This window comes from Sprattus sprattus (genome assembly GCF_963457725.1).
Source record: "Sprattus sprattus genome assembly, chromosome: 5".
In the NCBI taxonomy this organism is placed as follows: domain Eukaryota; kingdom Metazoa; phylum Chordata; class Actinopteri; order Clupeiformes; family Clupeidae; genus Sprattus; species Sprattus sprattus.
In genome coordinates this window covers 297501-305000 of record NC_137924.1, presented here as the reverse complement: position 1 = coordinate 305000, position 7500 = coordinate 297501, and the positions used below count along the sequence as shown (strand labels likewise).

At 37.9% G+C, this 7500-nt stretch overlaps 1 protein-coding gene across 1 annotated transcript in view; it reads left to right on the top strand.

Annotated features, from left to right (window-relative positions):
• Positions 1 to 7500, top strand: part of LOC308365536 (WD repeat and FYVE domain-containing protein 2-like) — a 26492-nt gene that overhangs the window by 13537 nt on the left and 5455 nt on the right. The window lies entirely within an intron of this gene.

Below are 7500 nucleotides of genomic sequence, written 5' to 3'. Positions count from 1 at the left end.
TCATTAAGCCAAACCATAAAGACAACTTGTTATATCTTTAAATCTTGTATTAAATTGTAACAAATGGTAACATGGTACATGAAAAACAAATGTATTGGTAAAATTGGTCAATGCAGAGTTTTATGCTCTATTGATTGCAGAAAAGAAAAAAACATAATAATGTGTAACCCAAGACTAGACATTAAGTTTTCATGCCAAGCAATAACCAGTCAATAAAAAAGGCAGATCTTCACGCTAGCTTGACATAGCTAACCTACCAACTTTATCTTACCATTATGTTAAATACATAATGAAGGTACAAACGTGTTATGCTGATGTTAATGCTATTGCTGTATGTCAACATGTATTTCGCTAGATTACAGTATTATATCATGTCAGTAACTGAATTAAATGTATATAGTATGCCAAAGTCAGGGTCATTAACTTAGCATAGCAAAAACTCCGCTTAACTCGACATGTTTCTTCAAATTTGAAGGCGAATTCTTGAAGGCTAGCAACTCCTTTTTTTGAGGCAGACCTGAAACGCACTGAAACCTCCAGGAGTCATTCTTGTTAAATAAGTCCAAGGGTGGCTCATATCAGAGGGCTCAGTCGAGGCTACCTCTGGATCCGTGTAGAATAGGCAGTTGGTCAGGCTGTCTGTTGAATGTTTGATAGCATGCAAGGCTACCGCTAGTGCTGCTGCCAAACGTGCACTCTGCTATCATTGGAGCTGATAGAGCCACCTCATTGGTTTAACGCAATCCATAGTTTTGTGTAGGCAACATTTTGGCGAAACTGTGTTCATAAAATGTAACGAGTAACGACACACATTTAAGAAATTTAGCGGAGTGAAAAGTATAGAAAATAGCTGCAAAATGTAACAAAGTAAAAGTCAAAAGTATGCACTATTATTTAATGTAATGTACAGATACGTACAAATTGATTTAAGTACAGTAAAGAAGTACAAAAACTTCTTTACATTCCACCACTGACACAAACACACACACACACACAAAGACAAACACAGTCACATCTACGCACAGCAAGAAGATTGGGTAACACTTTATAATAACCCTCCGTAATAAACCATTTATGAAGCATTTGTTCATAGTTTGTTTATCATTTACAAATCGTTACCCCAACATTTACAAACCTTAGTAATGTATTTGTAAATGAGTAGTAATGTATTTATGAACCTGTTTTCTAATGATCTATAAGAGTTTTTTATAAGGACATTAGTTAGCAATTTATAAATGAGTATTAATGTATTTACAAACATTTTTCAAATGCTTTTCTAATGATCTATAATATCATATATAAGGACATGAGTAAGCTGTTTTGAAATGAGTACAGATGTGTTTATGAACATGTTTCAAATGATTTTCTAACGATCTAAAAGATCATTTATAAGGACATTAGTAAGCTATTTGTAAACGAGTAGTCATGTGTGTATGAACATTTTTCAAACCATTTTCTAATTATTTATAAGATCATCAATAAGGTATATAATAATGGTCTGCTCACATTTTGTAAATAATTTACAAATGATTAAGCAAGCAAGTTTCAATGAGTTAGTAATGCTTCATAATATCCTTTATAAGGTATGTGCTGATGGTCTGCTCACCATTTATGAGTCATCATGAATAATCTTTGTCATGCATAAGCTATCGTCCAATTCATACGTGAAATAATATATGTGAGCACATGTAACACCTTAGTTTATGCTTAATATAGGTTTTTAGAAACCATTTACTTACCATTAGTAACGTGTTTCGCATGGGTTGATATGAAGTGGGCACTGTCTATACTTTATACGCATTTACAAATGGCCAGTAACTGAGGAACATACTATAGAAACCATTTACTAACCATTAGTAAAGTGTTTTGCATGGGTTAATATAAAGTTGCCACTGTCTATACTTTATAAGCATTTACAAAAGGCCCGTTACTGAGGAACATACACTATAGAAACCATTTACTTATCATTAGTAAAGTGTTATGCATGGGTTGATATAAAGTTGAGACTGTCTATACTTTATAAGCATTTACAAATGGCCTGTTACTGAGGGACATACCATTAGTCAACACTTCTGCAGCAACAACTCCAAAAATGACCTCAAACGTTAGGTTGTTAAACATATCAATGGCAAAAACACACAACACAGCATCGAGGGAATGGAAATTGAAAAACATTTATTTAAAAAACTACACTAACAATACATTCACATTTAAACATGCATTCTAATATGCTAAACACAACAGCAACAATGGAACTTTAAATAAGGGGATCAGCTAGTTTTTTTTTTATTTATTGCCAAAAGTTTGCCAGACTCTTTATATGCTTTTAATTTGGTTACAATGCTTTCGTCCCCCTCTATGGCATCCTTACACCTCTGTGTAAAACTAGAGAGCTCCTCCGTGGAGGAAGAGTCGGATGACGCGTCGGAGGAATCAGGCCCTGACTTGGATGAAGCGCTTGAGTCGGTTTTCTGCGACTGACTTTTCTTCGCCTCTGGTGGACTGCCCTTGTCCTTTTTTCTTGCTGCTACAAACAGACAATGACAGAGGATGATTAGTGGAAAATATAGGCATGTGGGTGGCACACTAGTAAGTGTGATGGTCTTTGGAAGATAGTTTTCTGAGTTCAAACAAGAACAGGTTGATACAAACGTACGTGAGGAAATGACTAGTATGAAACCACTAGTGTCAATCAACAAAAACACGAAGAGAGTAATGCTAGCAGGAAAATACAATTGTGCACTTACATCATCAGTAACGCATACAGCAACACAATGTTAACTTTATGTACTTAGCATTAGAGATTATAAGCACACGGTATTAGACCATGAGGGCACGTATGGGCTGGCACGAAAAGGTTTCAAGTTCCCAAGTGTATTGTCAAATATGGCAAATTGACTTACTCATAGCCAGCTGTTCCCTCAGGAAGTCGCTCTCAAATAGTCATGTCTTTCAGCATCTCCTGCTGCCAGTCCAATTTCTGCCTGGCCATCTCCAGCTCATGGCGCAGTCTAGTTGACGTCAATTGGGCATTAGGAGCGAGTGTGGTCCTAGCTAAATGTTTGGGGGAAAGAATACAACTTTTCAATAAAAATGTTCACACCGCTAATTTCCAATAATCAGGTTAATCATATGCAAATTCAGCGAGAAAGGAAATAGTTTTGTTAGTCTAAGGTTACTAGCTACGAAGTGTAACAGGTGGAACCAACCATAGGAAAAAGTTATATTAAATGAAATGTATTATTTAATTAAAGCTTCAAACAATTATTTCACACTGAAACACTTTCCACCCTGTTCATGACAATATTCTTAACACAGATACCTGTCCTACTCACCGGTGAGTTCTTCTAACTGAAACAAGGCACAATAACCAGAACACAAAATATCATTGCCCCGTACCAACATGCACTAAATCCACTGTGTGTTAATAACACTAGCAACATACATTCATAAATGCAATAAACTTATATACATAAATGCAACAAAAGAAAGTTTTGTCCATTAAACACATTACACAATCAAAATTCAATGTTTTTCACATTCACTATGCTGTTCGTTGCACTGTTCTGTTCAACGTTTAGTTCAAAATGGTTGAGCCACGGTCATCAAAGTGTATGGAAATGTTCCCAAGATGCATATTACCGTCCCGGACACTTTGCAGCTCATTGACGATGTGGAGTCACAACGGGGAGGGTATTACTTACCACAACATCAATCAGTAGCGTGGGAGAGGGAGGGAGGGAGGGAGGGAGGGAGGGAGAGAGAGAGAGAGAGAGAGAGAGAGAGAGAGAGAGAGAGCAAGCGTGCTCCACGCACATCAGGGGCTGTAGTGGTGGAAACGGCTAGCTGTCCTCGTTCGTTGGCGTGGTGTAGTCTCCGATGTTGGCGACGAGCTAGTTTCTAAATATTAATACACTTTGCTAGCTAGCGAGGACATTCCGCCTCACACTACAACGTGCTATACTTCTTAGCAGTAACACCGGGCGATCTTCAGAGCTGGTGATGTAAATTCTTGCTTCCTCCACACGACCACTCTACCGTAGTTCATCTGTAACATCCGTAACACGGACACTAACAGACCTAACAAACTTCGAGCCAAACTTGCAATTAACTGACTTATCCTACCGTCACTCTTTCTCAATCACATGTGAGCTATCCGGGCGCCGCCATCTTCTCTCTTACATTCTCCGTTTGCCCCTTGTCCCGCCCTCTCCGCTCTCTCCATTGGCCCCTGCGATAACTTTGGGATATCAATCTCTGTTCCACACCCAATAGCACCACAGAACTTGACCATAGGTCCAGCCAATCAGTGACTGGAAAGTTGGTGCACTGGCCAATGGAGTGAGCGGAGAGGGCGGGACAAGGGGCAGACGGAGAATGTTAAGAGAGAAGATGGCGGCGCCCGGATAACTCACATGTGATTGAGAAAGAGTGACGGTAGGATAAGTCAGTTAATTGCAAGTTTAACTCCAAGTTTGTTAGGTCTGTTAGTGTCCGTGTTACGGATGAACTACGGTAGAGTGGCCGTGTGGAGGAAGCAAGAATTCACATCACCAGCTCTGAAGATCGCCCGGTGTTACTGCTAAGAAGTATAGCACGTTGTAGTGTGAGGTGGAATGTCCTCGCTAGCTAGCAAAGTGTATTAATATTTAGAAACTAGCTCGTCGCCAACATCGGAGACTACACCACGCCAACGAACGAGGACAGCTAGCCGTTTCCACCACTACAGCCCCTGATGTGCGTGGAGCACACTTGCTATCTCTCTCTCTCTCTCCCTCCCTCCCACATTTCCATAAAACTTTGATGACCGTGACTCAACCATTTTGAACTAAACGTTGAACAGAACAGTGCAACGAGCAGCATAGTGAATGTGAAAAACATTGAATTTTGATTGGGTAATGTGTTTAATGGACAAAACGTTCTTTTGTTGCATTTATGTATATAAGTTTATTGCTTTATGAATGTATGTTGCTAGTGTTATTAACACACAGTGGATTTAGTGCATGTTGGTACGGGGCAATGATATTTTGTGTTCTGGTTATTGTGCCTTTTGTTTCAGTTAGAAGAACTCACCGGTGAGTAGGACAGGTATCTGTGTTAAGAATATTGTCATGAACAGGGTGGAAAGTGTTTCAGTGTGAAATAATTGTTTGAAGCTTTAATTAAATAATACATTTCATTTAATATAACTCTTTCCTATGGTTGGTTCCACCTGTTACACTTCGTAGCTAGTAACCTTAGACTAACAAAACTATTTCCCTTCTCGCTGAATTTGCATATGATTAACCTGATTATTGGAAATTAGCGGTGTGAACATTTTTATTGAAAAGTTGTATTCTTTCCCCCAAACATTTAGCTAGGACCACACTCGCTCCTAATGCCCAATTGACGTCAACTAGACTGCGCCATGAGCTGGAGATGGCCAGGCAGAAATTGGACTGGCAGCAGGAGATGCTGAAAGACATGACTATTTGAGAGCGACTTCCTGAGGGAACAACTGGCTATGAGTAAGTCAATTTGCCATATTTGACAATACACTTGGGAACTTGAAACCTTTTCGTGCCAGCCCATACGTGCCCTCATGGTCTAATACCGTGTGCTTATAATCTCTAATGCTAAGTACATAAAGTTAACATTGTGTTGCCGTATGCGTTACTGATGATGTAAGTGCATAATTGTATTTTCCTGCTAGCATTACTCTCTTCGTGTTTTTGTTGATTGACACTAGTGGTTTCATACTAGTCATTTCCTCACGTACGTTTGCATCGACCTGTTCTAGTTTGAACTCAGAAAACTATCTTCCAAAGACCATCACACTTACTAGTGTGCCACCCACATGCCTATATTTTCCACTAATCATCCTCTGTCATTGTCTGTTTGTAGCAGCAAGAAAAAAGGACAAGGGCAGTCCACCAGAGGCGAAGAAAAGTCAGTCGCAGAAAACCGACTCAAGCGCTTCATCCAAGTCAGGGCCTGATTCCTCCGACGCGTCATCCGACTCTTCTTCCGACTCTTCCTCCACGGAGGAGCTCTCTAGTTTTACACAGAGGTGTAAGGATGCCATAGAGGGGGACGAAAGCATTGTAACCAAATTAAAAGCATATAAAGAGTCTGGCAAACTTTTGGCAATAAATACAAAAAAAAACTAGCTGATCCTCTTATTTAAAGTTCCATTGTTGCTGTTGTGTTTAGCATATTAGAATGCATGTTTAAATGTGAATTTATTGTTAGTGTAGTTTTTTAAATAAATGTTTTCCAATTTTCCATTCCCTCGATGCTGTGTTGTGTGTTTTTGCCATTGATATGTTTAACCATCTAACGTTTGAGGTCATTTTTGGAGTTGTTGCTGCAGAAGTGTTGACTAATGGTATGTCCCTCAGTAACAGGCCATTTGTAAATGCTTATAAAGTATAGACAGTCTCAACTTTATATCAACCCATGCATAACACTTTACTAATGATAAGTAAATGGTTTCTATAGTGTATGTTCCTCAGTAACGGGCCTTTTGTAAATGCTTATAAAGTATAGACAGTGGCAACTTTATATTAACCCATGCAAAACACTTTACTAATGGTTAGTAAATGGTTTCTATAGTATGTTCCTCAGTTACTGGCCATTTGTAAATGCGTATAAAGTATAGACAGTGCCCACTTCATATCAACCCATGCGAAACACGTTACTAATGGTAAGTAAATGGTTTCTAAAAACCTATATTAAGCATAAACTAAGGTGTTACATGTGCTCACATATATTATTTCACGTATGAATTGGACGATAGCTTATGCATGACAAAGATTATTCATGATGACTCATAAATGGTGAGCAGACCATCAGCACATACCTTATAAAGGATATTATGAAGCATTACTAACTCATTGAAACTTGCTTGCTTAATCATTTGTAAATTATTTACAAAATGTGAGCAGACCATTATTATATACCTTATTGATGATCTTATAAATAATTAGAAAATGGTTTGAAAAATGTTCATACACACATGACTACTCGTTTACAAATAGCTTACTAATGTCCTTATAAATGATCTTTTAGATCGTTAGAAAATCATTTGAAACATGTTCATAAACACATCTGTACTCATTTCAAAACAGCTTACTCATGTCCTTATATATGATATTATAGATCATTAGAAAAGCATTTGAAAAATGTTTGTAAATACATTAATACTCATTTATAAATTGCTAACTAATGTCCTTATAAAAAACTCTTATAGATCATTAGAAAACAGGTTCATAAATACATTACTACTCATTTACAAATACATTACTAAGGTTTGTAAATGTTGGGGTAACGATTTGTAAATGATAAACAAACGATGAACAAATGCTTCATAAATGGTTTATTACGGAGGGTTATTATAAAGTGTTACCGAAGATTGCCTTAGACAAGTTACACACACTTACAGCAATATGTGTGTGTGTGTGTGTGGCAGCATCACTGTAGGAGGTGTGGTCAGGCGGTGTGTGGTAAATAAACATATGT